General features: G+C 38.4%; 1 non-coding gene across 1 annotated transcript; it reads left to right on the top strand.

Annotated features, from left to right (window-relative positions):
* Positions 1-4369: 4369 nt before the first annotated feature.
* Positions 4370-4473, top strand: LOC112792853 (small nucleolar RNA R71). The gene has a single exon (XR_003197574.1). It is a non-coding gene; the product is annotated as a small nucleolar RNA R71 (small nucleolar RNA).
* Positions 4474-17278: the final 12805 nt, after the last annotated feature.

Raw genomic sequence — 17278 nt, 5'->3', positions numbered from 1 at the left:
CTATTGGCTTTTTCTACTGCTCCTTCTTTTTCTTTCTATTTTTTTTCGCCATTTTTTTTCGCCATTTTTTTTTCGCAAGCTTTTTCTTCACTGCTTTTTCTTGCTTCAAGAATCAATTCATGAATTTTTCAGTTCATCAATAACATTTATCTTTGTTCATCATTCTTTCAAGAGCCAACAATTTTAACACTCATAAACAACAAGATCAAAAATATGCACTGTTCAAGCATTCATTCAGAAAACAAAAAGTATTGCCACCACATCAATATAATTAAATTAAATTCAAGGATAAATTCGAAATTCATGTACTTCTTATTCTTTTGAATTAAAACATTTTTCATTTAAGAGAGGTGAAGGATTAATGGATTTATTCATAGCTTTAAGGCATGGTTACATACTAATGATCATGAAATAAAGACACAAAAACATAGATAAACACAATACTAAAAACCGAAAACAGAAAGAAAAATTAAAGAACAAGGAATGAATCCACCTCTAGTGGCGTCTTCTTCTTGAAGGACCAATGATGTTCTTAAGCTCTTCTATGTCCCTTCCTTGCCTTTATTGCTCCTCCCTCATTGCTCTTTGATCTTCTCTTATTTCTTGGAGAATGATGGAGTGCTCATGATGTTCCACCCTTAATTGTTCCACATTATGGCTCAAATCTTCTAAGGAGGTGTTGAGTTTCTCCCAATAGTTGTTGGGAGGAAAGTTCATTCCTTGAGGTATCTCAGGAATTTGTTGATGATGAGCTTCCTCATGCACCTCTTGAGGGCCGTGAGGAACTTCTCTTGCTTGCTCTATCCTTTTCTTGGTGATGGGCTTGTCTTCTTCAATGGAGACATCTCCTTCTATGATAACTCCAACTGAGTAACATAGATGGCAAATAAGGTGAGGGAAGGCTAGCCGTGCCATGGGTGAGGACTTGTCGGCTATTTTGTAGAGTTCATTGGAGATGATCTCATGAACTTCTACTTCCTCTCCAATCATGATGCTATGGATCATGATGGCCTGATCCACAGTAACTTCAGATCGGTTGCTAGTAGGAATGATGGATCTTTGGATGAACTCCAACCATCCTCTAGCCACAGGCTTGAGATCCAGTCTTCTTAGTTGAACTGGCTTGCCTTTGGAGTCTATTCTCCACTGAGCTCCTTCCACACATATGTCCATAAGGACTTGGTCCAACCTTTGATTAAAGTTGACCCTTCTAGTGTAGGGGCGTTCATCACCTTGCATCATAGGCAAGTGAAACGCCAACCTCACATTTTCCGGACTAAAATCTAAGTATTTCCCCCGAACCATTGTGATATAGTTCTTTGGATTCGGGTTCATACTTTGATCATGGTTCCTAGTGATCCATGCATTGGCATAGAACTCTTGAACCATCAATATTCCGACTTGTTGCATGGGGTTGGCTAGGACTTCCCAACCTCTTCTTTGGATTTCATGTCGGATTTTCGGATACTCATTCTTTTTGAGCTTGAAAGGGACCTCGGGGATCACCTTCTTCTTTGCCACAACATCATAGAAGTGGTCTTGATGGCTCTTGGAGATGAATCTCTCTTTCTCCCATGACTCGGAGGTGGAAGCTTTTGTCTTCCCTTTCCCTTTTTTAGAGGATACTCCGGCCTTAGGTGCCATTGATGGTAATGGAAAAACAAAAAAAGCTTATGCTTTTACCACACCAAACTTAAAATTTTGCTCGCCCTCGAGCAAGAAAGAAAAGAAAAGTAGAAGAAGAAGAAGAGAATAGGGAAGAGAGGGGGAGAAGTAGGTTCGGCTATGTGGGAGAAGAAGGGGTTGTGTTGTGTGAAAAATGAAGTAGAAGGAAAGGGTATTTATAGGGAGAGGGGAGGGTATAGGTTCGGCCAATTTGGGTGGGAATGGGTGGGAAAATGAATTTGAATTTTATGAAGGTAGGTGGGGTTTATGGGGAAGAGTGGGTTGATGTGAATGGTGAACGGGGTAATTGGGAAGAGGAATTGAGGTGATTGGTGAAGGTTTTTGGAAAGTGTGATATGGGGAAGAGTGAAATGAGATTTGGATTAGGAGAGTGTGATTAGGATTAAAAGAAAAGGTGGGAATATGGTAGGTGGGGATCCTGTGGGGTCCACAGATCCTGAGGTGAGCCTGTGGGGTCCACAGATCCTGAGGTGAAAAGAAATACCATTCCTTCACCATATAGGCATGTAAATTGCCTTCGTGCATCATTCTGGCGTTCAAACGCCCATTGGTGCACATTCTGGGCGTTCAACGCCCATGTAATGCATGTTTCTGGCGTTGAACGCCAGTTTCATGCTTGTTACTGGCGTTCAGCGCCAGTTTGTCCTCTCTGTGCACATTCCTGGCGTTTAACGCCAGGTTGTTGCTTGTTCCTGGCGTTCAGCACCAGAATGGTGCTCTGTTCTGGCGTTGAACGCCAGCCAGATGCATCTTACTGGCGTTGAACGCCAGTCTGCGCTACCTCCAGGGTGAAAATTTTTTTCTTCTATTTTTGACTCTGTTTTTAATTTTTTTTGATTTTTTTCGTGACTCCTCATGATCATGTACCTAATAAAACACAAAAATAACAAAGAAACAAAATAAAATAAAATTAGATAAATAAAATTGGGTTGCCTCCCAACAAGCGCTTCTTTAATGTCAATAGCTTGACAATGGCTCTCATGGAGCCACAAGGTGATCAGGTTAATTTTAGTGTGTAGTCCCAACACCAAACTTAGAGTTTGGATATGGGGTCTGAACACCAAACTTAGAGTTTGGTTGTGGCTTCACAACACCAAACTTAGAGTTTGACTGTGTGGGCTCTTCTTGACTCTGAACTGAGAGAAGCTCTTCATGCTTACTCTTTTCTGTCACAGAGGGATGGCCATGTGCCTTAAACACAAGGTAGTCCCCCTTCAATTGAAGGACTAATTCTCCTCTGTTGACATCTATCACAGCTCCTGCTGTGGCTAGGAAAGGTCTTCCTAGGATGATGCATTCATCATCTTTCTTCCTAGTGTCTAGGATTATGAAATCAGCAGGGATGTAAAGGCCTTCAACCTTCACTAGCACGTCCTCTACTATTCCATAAGCTTGTCTCAATGACTTATCTGCCAATTGCAATGAGAACAAGGCAGGTTGTACCTCAATGATCCCCAGCTTCTCCATTACAGAGAGTGGCATAAGATTTATCCCTGACCCCAGATCACATAGAGCTTTTTCAAAGCTCATGGTGCCAATGGTACAAGGTATTAAGAACTTGCCAGGATCTTGTTTCTTTTGAGGTAGAGTTTTCTGAATCCAAGTATCTAGTTCACTAATGAGCAAGGGAGGTTCACTTTCCCAAGTCTCATTACCAAACAGCTTGGCATTCAGCTTCATGATAGCTCCTAAATATTGAGCAACTTGCTCTCCAGTCACATCTTCATCCTCTTCAGAGGAAGAATAGTCTTCAGAGCCCATGAATGGCGGAAGGAGATTTAATGGAATCTCTATGGTCTCTAGATGAGCCTCAGATTCCTCTGGATCCTTAATAGGAAACTCCTTCTTGCTTGAGGGACGTCCCAGGAGGTCTTCCTCACTAGGATTTTCGTCCTCCTCCTCCCTTGTGCATTCGGCCATATTGATTAAATCAATGGCCTTGCACTCTCCTTTTGGATTCTCTTCTGTATTGCTTGGGAGAATACTGGGAGGAGTTTCAATGACTTTCTTACTCAGCTGGCCCACTTGTGCCTCCAGATTTCTAATGGAGGATCTTGTTTCATTCATGAAACTGAAAGTGGCCTTTGACAGATCAGAGACAATATTGGCTAAATTAGAAGTGTTTTGTTCTGAATTCTCTGTCTGTTGCTGAGAAGATGATGGATATGGCTTACTATTGCTCAGCCTATTGCGTCCACCATTATTAAAGCCTTGTTGAGGCTTCTGTTGATCCTTCCAGGAGAAATTTGGGTGATTTCTCCATGATGGGTTATAGGTGTTTCCATAAGGTTCACCCATGTAATTAACCTCTGCCATGGCAGGGTTCTCAGGATCATAAGCTTCTTCAGAAGCTGCCTCTCTAGTACTGTTGGATGCATGTTGCAATCCATTCAGATTTTGAGATATCATGTTGACCTGTTGAGTCAACACTTTATTCTGAGCCAATATGGCATTCAGAGCATCAATTTCAAGAACTCCCTTCTTCTGAGGTATCCCATTATTCACGGAATTCCTCTCAGAGGTGTACATGAATTGGTTGTTTGCAACCATGTCAATGAGTTCTTGAGCCTCTTCAGGCGTTTTCTTCAGGTGAATGGATCCACCTGTAGAATGGTCCAATGACATTTTCGAAAATTCAGAGAGACCATAATAGAATATATCTAATAGGGTCCATTCCGAAAACATGTCAGATGGACATCTTTTGGTCAACTGCTTGTATCTTTCCCAAGCTTCATAGAGGGATTCACCATCTTTTTGTTTGAAGGTTTGAACATCCACTCTCAGCTTGCTCAGCTTTTGAGGAGGGAAGAATTTATCCAAGAAGGCAGTGACCAGCTTATCCCAGGAGTCCAGGCTATCCTTAGGTTGTGAATCCAACCATATTCTAGCTCTGTCTCTTACAGCAAAAGGGAAAAGCATGAGTCTGTAGACTTCAGGATCAACTCCATTCGTCTTTACAGTCTCACAGATCTGCAAGAATTCAGTTAAAAATTGATAAGGATCTTCAGATGGAAGTCCATAAAACTTGCAGTTTTGTTGCATTAATGCAACTAGTTGAGGCTTAAGCTCAAAGTTATTGCTCCAATGGCAGGAATGGAGATGCTTCTTCCATCAAACTTGGATGTTGGCTTTGTGAAGTCACCAAGCATTCTCCTTGCATTATTATTATTATTATTTTCGGCTGCCATGTCCTTCTCTTGTTCGAAAATTTCTGAAAGGTTGTTTCTGGGTTGTTGTAATTTAGCTTCTCTTAATTTTCTCTTCAGAGTCCTTTCAGGTTCTGGATCAACTTTAACAAGAGTGCCCTTTTCCCTGTTCCTGCTCATATGAAAGAGAAGAAAACAAGAAAAGAAAGAGGAATCCTCTATGTCACAGTATAGAGATTCCTTTGTGTTAGTAGAAGAAGAAAGGGGTAGAAGAATCCAAATACAAGAGATATAAGAAGTTCGGATTCTTAGATGAAGAGAGGTGAAGAGAAGTGTTAGTAATTAAATAATTAAATAGAAGAAGAAAAGAGAAGGGAGATTTCGAAAATAATTTTTGAAAAAGGGGTTAGTATTTTCGAAAAATCATAGACAAAATATAATTAAAATTAAAATTTAAAACAAAAAGAATTTTTGAAAAAGAGAGGGAGAATTTTCGAAAATTAGAGAGGGAAAAGTAGTTAGGTGGTTTTGAAAAAGATAAGAAACAAACAAAAAGTTAGTTAGTTGATTGAAAAAGATTTGAAATCAAATTTTGAAAAAGATAAGAGGATAAGAAGTTAGATAAGATATTTTGAAATCAAATTTTGAAAAAAGATAAAATTTTTGAAAAAGATAAGATAAAAGATAAAAAGATATATTTGAAAAAGATATTTGAAAAAGATTTAATTTTAAAAATTACTTAACTAACAAGAAACTACAAGATAGGATTCTAGAATTTAAAGATTTGAACCTTTCTTAACAAGAAAGTAACAAACTTCAAATTTTTGAACCAATCACATTAATTGTTAGCTTAATTTTCGAAAATTTGATAAAAAGATAAGAAAAAGATTTTGAAAATATTTTGAAAAAGATTTTTGAAATTTTCGAAATTTATAAAAAAAATGAAAAAGATATGATTTTTGAAAAAGATTTTGAAAAGATAAGATCTTTAAAATTGAAATTTTGACTTGACTTGTAAGAAACAACTAATTTTAAAAATTTTTGACCAAGTCAACCCAAAATTTCGAAAATTTGGAGGAAAATAAGGAAAAGATATTTTTTGATTTTTTGAATTTTTAATTATGAAAGAGAAAAACAACAAAAATACTTAATGCATGAAATTTTTAGATCAAAACAATGAATGCATGCAAGAATGCTATGAATGTCAAGATGAACACCAAGAACACTTTGAAGATCATGATGAACATCAAGAACATATTTTTTTGAAAAATTTTTGATGCAAAGAAAACATGCAAGACACCAAACTTAGAAATCTTTGATGCATGAAAAATATGAATGCAAAGATGCACATGAAAAACAAGAAAAGACACAAAACAAGAAACCATCAAGATCAAACAAGAAGACTTGTCAAGAACAACTTGAAGATCATGAAGAACACTATGAATGCATGGGATTTTCGAAAAATGCAAGAAAAAAGTTTTAAAGCATGCAATTGACACCAAACTTAAAAATTAACACAAGACTCAAACAAGAAACACAAAATATTTTTGATTTTTATGATTTTCTGATTTTTTTGTATTTTTATTATTTTTTTTTCGAAAATATTTTTGGAAAAAACAAAAAATAAAAGAAAATTTTTTTGAAAAAGATTTTTGAAAAGAAAATTACCTAATCTGAGCAACAAGATGAACCGTCAGTTGTCCATACTCGAACAATCCCCGGCAACGGCGCCAAAAACTTGGTGGACGAAATTGTGATTAAAGAGTTTCAGGCACTGTTAGAGAAGCTCACAACTCCGTTCAACTAACCAGCAAGTGTACTGGGTCGTCCAAGTAATAAACCTTACGTGAGTAAGGGTCGATCCCACAGAGATTGTTGGTATGAAGCAAGCTATGGTCACCTTGTAAATCTCAGTTAGGCAGATTAAATTTGTTTATGTGTTCAAAAATTAATAATAAAAAGAAGAAATAATAAAAGGGATAGAATACTTATGCAGATTCATTGGTGGGAATTTCAGATAAGCGAATGGAGATACTGTATGGCTCAAGGACGCCTGCTCTCCCTGCTTCAACTCAATCCTTCTTACTCCTTTCCATGGCAAGCTGTGTATAGGGGTTCACCATCAGCGGTGGCTACTTTCAATCCTCTCGGGAAAATGATCCTATGCGGCTGTCACTCGCACGGCTAATCGTCTGGAGGCATCACCCATGGTTGATGGCTACATCCCATCCTCGCAGTGAAAACTACGCTCACGCACTCTGTCACAGCACGGCTAATCACTGGTTGGTTCCTGCGCCTACTGGAATAAAATCCCTTGATCCTTTTGCGTTTGTCACTAACGCCCAACACTTGCAAGTTTGAAGCACGTCACAGTCATTCATTACCGGAATCCTACTCGGAATACCACAGACAAGGTGAGACTTTCCGGATTCCCAGGATCCTACTCGGAATACCACAGACAAGGTGAGACTTTCCGGATCCTCATAAATACCGCCATCTATCTAGCTTATACCACGAAGATTCTGTTGGGGAATCTAAGAGATACGCATTCAAGCTCGGTTGCATGTAGAACGGAAGTGGTTGTCAATCACGTGCGTTCATAAGTGAGAATGATAATGATCGTCACTTTCATCATTATATTCATCATGTTCTTGGGTACGAATGAATATCTTGGAATAAGAATAAGAGAGATTTGAATAAAAGAAAATAGAATTGCATTAATACTTGAGGTACAGCAGAGCTCCACACCCTTAATCTATGGTGTGCAGAAACTCCACCGTTGAAGATACATAAGTGAAAGAGGTTCAGGCATGGCCGAATGGCCAGCCCTCTCCATGATCAAGTGACTGAATATTCAAGAGATTAAACTGTCAAAAGATCAAAACGGTCAAAAGATGTCTAATACAATAGTAACTTATCCTATTTATACTAGACTAGCTACTAGGGTTTACATGAGTAAGTATTTGATGCATAAATCCACTTCCGAGGCCCACTTGGTGTATGCTTGGGCTGAGCTTGATCAATCCACGAGCTAAGGCTTCTCTTGGAGTTGAACTCCGAGTTATGACGTGTTTTGGGCGTTCAACTCCGGATCATGACGTTTTTCTGGCGTTTAACTCCAGACAGCAGTATGTACTTGGCGTTCAACGCCAAGTTACATCATCAATCTCCGAATAAAGTATGGACTATTATATATTGCTGGAAAGCTCTGGATGTCTACTTTCCAACGCCGTTGAGATCGCGCCAATTGAAGTTCTGTAGCTCCAGAAAATTCATTTCGAGTGCAGGGAGGTCAGATTCCAACAGCATCAGCAGTCCTTTTGTCAGCCTTCTTCAGAGTTTTGCTCAAATCCCTCAATTTCAGCCAGAATTTACCTGAAATCACAGAAAAACACACAAACTCATAGTAAAGTCCAGAATTGTGAATTTAACATAAAAACTAACGAAAACATCCCTAAAAGTAGCTCAAACTTACTAAAAACTATATAAAAACAATGCCAAAAAGCGTATAAATTATCCGCTCATCATGTAGTTCTTCTGTGCGTCATTTAAAATACGACTGGCATAGTAAATGACGTGTAGAAGCTTGTCATGCCTTTGTTCCAACACTGCACCAATGGCATGGTCACTGGCATCACACATCAGTTCAAATGGTAATGTCCAGTCTGGTGCAGAGATGACTGGTGCTATGACCAGCTTAGCTTTTAGAGTCTCAAACGCCTACAAACACTCCTTATCAAAGATAAATGGCGTGGCAGCAGCTAGCAGATTACTCAGAGGTTTGGCAATTTTTGAAAAATCTTTTATAAACCTCCTATAGAATCCTGTATGTCCAGAAAGCTTCTGATTGCCTTAACATTGGCAGATGGTGGTAATTTTTCAATTACCTCCACCTTAGCTTGATCCACCTCTATTCCCTTGTTCGAAATTTTGTGCCCAAGGACAATTCCTTCAGTCACCATAAAGTGACATTTCTCCCAGTTTAAAACCAGATTAGTCTCTTGGCATCTATTTAGAACAAGTGCTAGATGGTCAAGACAGGAGCTGAATGAGTCTCCAAACACTGAAAAGTCATCCATGAAGACTTCCAGAAATTTTTCTACCATATCAGAGAAAATAGAGAGCATGCATCTTTGAAAGGTTGCAGGTGCATTGCACAGACCAAATGGCATCCTTCTGTATGCAAATACTCCAGATGGGCATGTGAATGCTGTTTTCTCTTGATCATGGGGATCTACTGCAATTTGATTATAACCTGAATATCCATCCAGAAAGCAGTAGTATTCATGACCTGCTAGTCTTTCTAGCATCTGGTCTATGAATGGTAAAGGAAAATGATCCTTTCTGATAGCTGTATTGAGCCTTCTGTAATCAATACACATATGCCACCCTGTAACTATTCTTGTAGGAACCAGTTCATTTTTTTCATTATGAACCACTATCATGCCACCCTTCTTAGGGACGACTTGGACAGGGCTTACCCAAGGGCTATCAGAAATAGGATAAATAATCCCAGCCTCTAGTAATTTAGTGACCTCCTTCTGCACCACCTCCTTCATGGCTGGATTCAGCCGCCTTTGTGGTTGAACCACTGACTTAGCATCACCTTCCAATAGGATCTTATGCATGCATCTGGCTGAACTAATGCCCTTAAGATCACCGATGGACCACCCAAGAGCTGTCTTGTGTGTCCTTAGCACTTGAATTAGTGCTTCCTCTTTCTATGGCTCTAAGGTGGAGCTTATGATTACAGGAAAGGTATCACCTTCTCCCAGAAATGCATATTTCAGGGATGGTGGTAATGGTTTGAGCTCGGGTTTGGGAGGTTTCTCCTCTTCCTGAGGGATTTTCAGAGGTTCTATTATTCTCTCTGGTTCCTCCAGATCAGGCTGAACATCTTTAAAGATATCCTCTAGCTCTGATTCGAGACTCTCAGTCATATTGACCTCTTTTACCAGAGAGTCAATAATATCAACGCTTATGCAGTCATTTGGGGTGTTTGGATGCTGCATAGTTTTGACAACATTCAGCTTAAACTCATCCTCATTGACTCTCAGGGTTACTTCCCCTTTTTGGACGTCAATAAGGGTTCGGCCAGTTGCTAGGAAAGGTCTTCCTAGAATGAGAGTTGCACTCTTGTGCTCCTCCATTTCTAGCACCACAAAGTCAGTGGGAAAGGCAAATGGCCCAACCTTGACAATCATGTCTTCAATCATTCCTGATGGGTGTTTAATGGAACCATCAGCAAGTTGGAGACATATCCAGGTTGGTTTGACTTCATCATTCAACCCAAGCTTTTTGATAGTAGATGCAGGTATTAGGTTGATACTTGCCCCAAGATCACATAGAGCTTGCTTGGTACAAGTACCTTCTAATGTGCATGGTATCATAAAGCTTCCGAGATCTTTAAGCTTCTCAGGTAAACTTTTCAGAATGACTGCACTGCATTCTTCAGTGAGATAAACTTTTTCAGTTTTCCTCCAATCCTTCTTATGACTTAAGATCTCTTTCATGAACTTAGCATAAGAGGGTATTTGCTCAAGTGCTTATGCAAACGAAATCTTTATTTCAAGAGTCCTGAGATAGTTTGCAAAGCGGGCAAATTGCTTATCCTGTTCCGCTTGACGGAGTTTTTGAGGATGAGGCATTTTGGCTTTGTATTCATCAACCTTAGTTGTTGCAGGTTTATTGCCTACAGCCGTGGGTTGAGAAGCCTTTTTAGAGGAGTTGCTATCAGCACTTGTATGTGTCTGATCCCCCACTAGTTTTTGAATACCAGGGGTGGAAGCTGGAGTGGCGTTAGACGCCAACTCCTTATCAATTTCTAGCGTCTGAACGCCAGAACTGTGCTTCCTTTGGGCGTTCAACACGAATTCTTTGCTTGTTTCTGGCGTTGAACGCCAGGACTGAGCATGGGTTGGGCGTTCAACGCCAGCTTCCCACCCATTTTCTGGCATTTGAGCGCCAGAATTATTCCTCTCTGAGCTCTGACTGTCCTTAGAGGGATTTTGGATAGCAGTCTGTTCATTTCTTGGCTTCCTGCTGCCTTGAAGTGAGGTATTTAATATTTTTCCACTTCTTAATTGAACTGCTTGGCACTCTTCTGTTATTTGTTTTGATAACTACTGTTCTGTTTACTTCAACTGTATTTCCATATTCATATTAGCCATTCTTATTTCTTGTAGTATCTCCTTGAATTTGGCTATCTGTTTTGTTAGAAAATCCAGTTGTTGATTGAATTCACTAACTTGTTCTGTAGGACTGAGTTCAGCAGTTACTGTTTTAGCCTCTTCGTTGATGGAAGGTTCACTGCTTAGGTACAGATGCTGATTTCTGGCAACTATATCAATAAGCTCTTGAGCTTCTTCTATTGTCTTTCTCATGTGTATTGATCCACCAGATGAGTAGTCTAGAGAAATTTGAGCTTTCTCTATAAGCCCATAATAAAAGATGTCTAACTACACCCACTCTGAAAACATTTCAGAGGGGCATTTTCTTAGCATCTCTCTGTATCTCTCCCAAGCATCATAAAGGGATTCATTATCTCCTTGTTTAAAGCCTTGGATGCTCAGCCTTAGCTGTGTCATCCATTTTGGAGGAAAATAGTGATTCAGGAATTTTTCTCACAGCTATTTCCATGTCTTTATGTTGTCCTTAGGTTGGTTATTTAACCACCTCTTAGCTTGGTCTTTTACAGCAAATGGAAATAGTAACAATCTGTAGACATCCTGATCTACTTCCTTATCATGTACTGTGTCAGCAATTTGTAAAAACTGTGCCAGAAACTCTGTAGGTTCTTCCTGTGGAAGACCGGAATACTGGCAACTTTGCTGCACCATGATAATGAGCTGAGGGTTCAACTCAAAACTACTAACTCCAATGGAGGATATACAGATACTACTCCCATATGAAGCAGTAGTGGGGTTAGCATATGACCCCAGAGTCCTTTTGGACTATTCATTTTCACTTAAGTCCATAATGGAGAAAGGGAGATGATGTGAATTTATTTTATTTATTTTATTATTATAGAGAAGGTTTCGAAATAATAAAATAAAATAAAATAAAAACTAAAGTAAAAATAAAAACAAAAAGAATTTGAAAATATTTTATGAAGAAATTCGAAAAAGTGAGGAGAGAGAAAGTGGTTAGAATATTTTTGAAAAAGCTATAATTTTAAAATTTAAAAATGGAATCCAAAAATTTAAAAAAAAATTCAAAATAATTGCTTTAAAAATAGTTTATATATATATATATATTTGAATTTTGAATTTTATGATGAAAGAGAAAAACACACAAAAGACCCAAGACTTAAAATTTTTAGATCTAATGCTCCTTGTTTTCAAAAATTTTGGAGGGAAAATACCAAGGAACACCAAACTTAAAAATTTTAAGATCAAAACACAAAAAAGACTCAAGAACACTTTGAAGACTCACAAGAACAACAAGAACAAAAGAAAGAACACCAAACTTAAAATTTTTAGAAAACCACAATAAAATTTTCGAAAATTAAAGAAAGATTAACAAGAAAACACCAAACTTAAAGTTTGGCACAAGATTTAATCAAAGAAAAATTATTTTTAAAAAAAATTTAAAAGGAAGATACCCAGTTGCCAAGAATATAAGCCAACGCTCTAGCCAACTGAGCTATAAATGTAACGTGTTTTAATATTGTATATAAAAAAAATGTTTTTGAAAGCTAATATTTTGAAAAAGCACAAGGAAAACACAAAAACACACAGAACAAGACAAACCAAAGATCAAACAAGGATAATTGACAAGAACAATTTGAAGATCAAGAAAAAACAAGAACATCCAATTCGAAAAATTGAGAGACAAAGAAAAGCATGCAATTGACACCAAACTTAGAACATGACACAAAACTTCACAGAAAAACTAAAAATTAATAAAGAAAAATAATATTTTTGAAAAAGTTTTTCTTTAAAAGGGATAATAAAAGATGCAATTCTAGTGACTCTAAACCAAAAGGACTATTTTTTCCTAATCTAAGCAACAAGATTCACCGTCAGTTGTTCAAACTCAAACAATCCCCGGCAACGGCGTCAAAAACTTGGTGCACGAAATTGTGTATGCCAATATTAATAGACTATTTCTCACAGCTTCGCACAACTAACTAGGAAGTGCACTGGGTCGTCCAAGTAACACCTTACGTGAGTAAGGGTCGAATCTCACGGAAATTGTTGGCTTGAAGCAAGCTATGGTTATCTTATTATTCTTAGTCAGGATATAATATCAATAATAATTTTTAGTTTCAATTATAAAAAGTAAAAGAGCAGGAAATAAATACTTATTATGCAGTAATGGAGAATATGTTGGAGTTTTTGGAGATGCTTTGTCCTCTGAATTTCAGCTTTTCCCTTGTCCTCCTCTTCACACACGCAAGGCTCCTTCCATGGCAAGCTGTATGTAGGGCATCACCGTTGTCAATGGCTACTTCCCATCCTCTCAGTGAAAATGGTCCAAATGCTCTGTCACAGCACGTCTAATCATCTGTTGGTTCTCGATCATGTCGGAATAGAATCCATTGATTCTTTTGCGTTTGTCATCACGCCCAACAATCACGAGTTTGAAGCTCATCATAGCCATTCAATCCTTGAATCCTACTCGGAATACCACAGACAAGGTTTAGACTTTCCAGATCCTCAAGAGTGGCCGCCAAAATGTTCTAGTTTATACCACGAAGATTCTGATTAAGAAATCTAAGAGATACTCATTCAATCTAATGTAGAACGGAGGTGGTTATCAGGCACACGTTCATGGATTGAGGATGGTGATGAGTGTCACGGACCATCACCTTCTTCATAATGAAGCACGAATGAACATCTTAGATAGGAACAAGCGTGTTTGAATGGAAAACAGAAATAATTGCATTAATTCATCGAGATGCTGCAGAGCTCCTCACCCCCAACAATGGAGTTTAGAGACTCATTCCATCAAAAGATACAAAATTCAGATATAAAAATGTCATGAGATACAAAATAAGTCTCTAAAAGTTGTTTAAATACTAAACTGGTAACCTAGGTTTACAGAAAATGAGTAAACTAAGATAGATGGTGCAGAAATCCACTTCTGGGGCCCACTTGGTGTGTGCTGGGGCTGAGACTTGAGCTTCTCACGTGCCTGGGCTGTTTCTGGAGTTAAAAGCCAGGTTATAACCTGTTTTTGGCGTTGAACTCCAACCTGCAACCTGTTTCTGGCGCTGAACGCCAGACTACAACATGGAACTAGAGTTGAACGCCAGTTTACGTCATCTATCTTCATGCATAGTATGAACTATTATATATTGCTGGAAAGTCCTGGATGTCTACTTTCCAATCCAATTGAGAACGCGCCAATTGGACTTCTGTAGCTCCAAAAAATCCATTCCGAATGCAGGGAGGTCAGAATCCAACAGCATCAGGAGTCCTTTTTCAGCCTAAATCAAATCTTTGCTCAGCTCCCTCAATTTCAGCTAGAAAATATCTGAAATTACAGAAAAACACACAAACTCATAGTAAAGTCTAGAAATATGAATTTTGCCTAAAAACTAATAAAATTATACTAAAAACTAACTAAAACATACTAAAATCTACATGAAATTACCCTCAAAAAGCGTATAAAATATCCGCTCATCAGATACCATAATGTAACACCCTACCACACAGAGTCTTATGCTTAAGTCATAAAATAGAGGTGGCGAGGTATTACGACCTCTAAAAGCAAAATTTAGTACGTATAGTAGTGTGAAAAATGTTTATAACTAGAAGCCTTTGAAGAAAACGGGGTAAATCAAAACCGATAAATCGAAAAGTGCAACACTCCGATCGATAACGTAAACGAACAGTTAAAGAGTAAGCTAAAGCGAAGAGATATACAAAAGAGTACCAAAATACATATATCAAGACTCGGGACTTGACTTGCGAAGATAACCGGTCCGAGCATACAGTATATATACATATATAGTAAGGAAATCCCAAAAGACAACCAGAAAGACAATATACAAATCCTATTTCTTTAAAATAACCTCTAAGAGGAATCAATACAAAATATATATATAGTGGAGAATGTGAGTATCTAAGCAAAATACATCAATCAAAATAAAATCCCAAGATACTAAGGATCTTCGCCATAATAGAAACCTCCAGAGTGCCTCAGCGAGGAGCCTCACGTCCTGCATCTGAAAACCACAAAATTTGCATGGGTGAGAACCAGAGGTTCTCAGCATAGTAGCAGTGCCCAAATATCTAACACGTAATGTCCTGGGAAAGTCGAAGGCAATCCTAGAACTTCCAGATATAATTAAAGCGTATAAACAAGCTAAACCATGAGAAATGTAAATAGGCAACTATCTTAAGGATCTTCAGACTAACTAAGTATCCCCTTTCCAAATCCTGCAAACTTTTCAACCGCCAACATTAATTAAGATGCAAACACAAGTATAATAAACAAAGAAATGCACAAGTAGGAAGCAGATAAGGCAATTAGGCAATTAGCAAGTAATGATGCAATCAATTAGGCATTCCAAACAAATCATATATAATGCATATGATGCATGCCTGTCCTAGTCGTTGATGAGTCTCATCTGTCGGTTATAAAGCCAACTCGACAAGTCCTGGTAGCTAACCATTGGACTGTCCCTCTGTCGTGCATCCCCAACTTGAGTTATCCACAATATAACATCATATATATATATATATATATCCAACACCCTCACTGGTGTATATTTACGGGGGCGAGCTCATCCGGAACTTTCACAATGTCCGGGCACACTTACGACATAGGGTCAGCAGAGTATCGTGTCTCCACCAAGAGCACGTGGTGGCTAGCCACGCTTTCACCCAGGGAGGCTCGTATCTCAGATAAGTGGAGTACAACAATCACAATAATCAACAATTCAACATATATGCATGTAAATCACAGCCATATATTAGCATTCATCTCAGCCATCCGGCTTACAATTCATAATTCGTAATCAGCCATAATCATCATTACACATCGCCATTCGGCTCATTTTCTTACTCAGCCATTTGGCTCATATCATATACAGCACTCCACCATCCTCCTCAACAACTCGTATCATCATCATTCATCATATTCATCATAACATCTCCTTTCTTCACCCACAAGTTACCCTCTTCTCTAGCTTACTCTCATTCGCTAGGCATTCTATATCAATTTAAGATCTAAGGGATAAAACTGGAGGTTTATAAGTGTGAAATAACACCTCAGAAGGTTACGAGCTTGTTGGGAATGTGAAAGAATTGAAAACAAAAGCTTTAGAAAAGAACTGGGTCGTGTGCGTACGCACAGGGGTGTGTGTGCGCATGCCCAGGAGCATTTTTAAAAGTGTGCATACGCACAGAAAGCAAAATCTCCAGAGTTGAGTGTGCGCACAAGGTGTGCTAGCGCCACCAACAGCATGCCATTCCCAACATGTACGTGCGCACAGGCCTATGCGTACGCACAGCTCGAAATCCTTCGTTGGTTGTGTGTGCGCACAGGGCGTGCTTGCGCTCCCATCAATAGTCCTACCCTCGCATGTGCGTACGCACAAGGCCGTGCTTGCACATAGGTCCAATTTTCCACGGGATGTGCGTGCGCACACAAACCAGAAATCACAAATTCGGCAGAATTTGCAGAATTCAGATTTTTGGCCCAAACTTCCAATGATCATATCTCCTTCCACAAAATTCAAATTTCAACCAAATTTAAACCATTTTAAAACTTATGAAATTATCTTTTAATTGATTATAAAAATGATCAAATTCCGAAAACAATAGCTCAAGATATAATCCGTTGAAGTTCATCAAAATTCTATTTTTACCACAACTCATAAACTTCCCGTTTTCAAAACATACTCTTACCATTCCTTACCAAATCAATCCAATACTCAACCATTCCAATCATCAATCATTTCCAAACCTTTTTCAATCATCAATCCCCAATTCCATCATATTTAGCAAATTCTCAATTTAACAAGTTTCATATCAAAATCAACATTTCACATCTCAATCTCCAACAAATATTCAATTCATCAATCACCTTATATACATATATACGCATATCAATATTACACTTCTGTCATGATCATTAACAAGAGCCTTAACCCATATCATCAACCAAGCATATAATTCCTATCACACACAATATTACATGCTTTACCAACCATTACAATCACTCACAATCATTTCTACCATCATTCATATATTTTCAACTCAACCAAATTATCCAACAACCACATCAACAATTCCAAAGCACTATCCTAGGGTTACTAGCCTACGTTTTCACAACCACATTACATTTTAGATACAAGAAACCAAAACCATACCTTGGCCGATTTCCGCTCAACTCGGAACACTCTCAAATTCAACTTCCAAAGTTTTTAAACTCCACCAACAGATTTCCAAGGGTTCCACACCAAAGCTTTCCAAAATCACCAATCAAGCTCC

The sequence above is a fragment of the Arachis hypogaea genome, chromosome 3 (genome assembly GCF_003086295.3).
Source record: "Arachis hypogaea cultivar Tifrunner chromosome 3, arahy.Tifrunner.gnm2.J5K5, whole genome shotgun sequence".
Classification (NCBI taxonomy): Eukaryota; Viridiplantae; Streptophyta; class Magnoliopsida; order Fabales; family Fabaceae; genus Arachis; species Arachis hypogaea.
The sequence above is the reverse complement of the archived record's forward strand: the minus strand, read 5'-3'. Positions and strand labels throughout refer to the sequence as shown.